This window comes from Frankliniella occidentalis, unplaced genomic scaffold (genome assembly GCF_000697945.3).
Source record: "Frankliniella occidentalis isolate FOCC.00 unplaced genomic scaffold, Focc_3.1 Scaffold79, whole genome shotgun sequence".
NCBI lineage: Eukaryota > Metazoa > Arthropoda > Insecta > Thysanoptera > Thripidae > Frankliniella > Frankliniella occidentalis.
In genome coordinates, this window is record NW_026267209.1 from 1112503 (window position 1) to 1113819 (window position 1317).

Below are 1317 nucleotides of genomic sequence, written 5' to 3' on the forward strand. Positions count from 1 at the left end.
AACAAAACAGCCCTTAAGCGTGGCCTCCATCTCGGCGGGCCCATCCCTATCCCGCTCCGACGGCCTAGTCAGAGGGCTTATTATGCCCTAGGCAATCATCCGCGCGCGCGGCTACGGTTCGCACGCGAGGACAACGGGGGGAGGGGCGGGAAGCGGGGGGTGTTATTGACGAGACATAATGCGATCAGTTGACGACCTGTCGGCGCCATCGTCAATGAATTGTGAATGATCGCGCGTGTCGATGGTCGATAGCTCGACCTGGTTCACTGGCTAATTCCTCCAACGTGACACGGTCGTCGCATCGTCGGCCTTCGTTGTTGATCGCCCGCCGTCCGGGAGGAACCGGATGTCATCATTTAAAGCGGACGTCGCGGATCCACACGGGGTGAGGCGCGCGCGAAACAGTGGGTCGTCGACTCGCCACTTTGCGAACGAGTTTTGGTGCTCCCCGATGTAAAACGGCGCGCGTGCATCCCGTCTGGTCGCAGGGGTGGGAGTGGGAGGAGCATCGCAGCCGCGGAGCGCGCGTGGACGAAGACAATGAAGACGTCGAACTTAATCGCGTTCTTTTCCCTTCGAGTCGTGCGCGGCGGGTCGGCGGGGGCCTCCTCCTCAGCCCTTCTCGCTGAGCCCCTTGGGGCGGGGCAAACGAACCTGAAACAATTCGATGAAGGGGTTGCGCAGGAGGGCAGCCGGTGGGGTGCGGGGCGCCACGAAACAAATCAACACCCCGCCGAAGCACCCGGCCCCGCCCCGCCCCGCCCCATATACCCCCACCACCCTGTCCCATCCTGGCGGCCGCCCCGCGCCGAGGAGACCATCAGCAACCCCGTGTGCCTCGTTAGGCGCCTGCAACTCCTAATTACAAATGGCACACGGGGTGTTCCAATTATTGAACCTGAACCCACTGTGAAGTATTACTAATTAAAAACAAAAACAACACGTGTGTTTAGTGCCCATATGAAGGTGTCAAATCAAGTACAGAGAATCGTTATTTGTTTTCCATCTTTCATAAAACGGTAACAGTATCCGTCTTCTAAAGCACGCGCCTTTATGTACTCTACTAAAATGGGCCCTATACTCTTAGTTTGTGTGCACCCCCTGCAGCGTGTGACGGGCACTCGCGCCCGAGGAGTGCCATCACGTTAAGAGCGAATCCAAGAGCTCGAGTGCTTACTTACTCTCCCCGCCCTGCTCTCACCACGCTCAACCCCGTTCGCGTCGATCGCTTTCGCACATGAAGGGGAGCCCGGGGAGGCGGGGCTGCAAGGGGAGGGGAGAGGTGGGGGAGGGGGAGGCAGTCATCGCGTGGAGCGG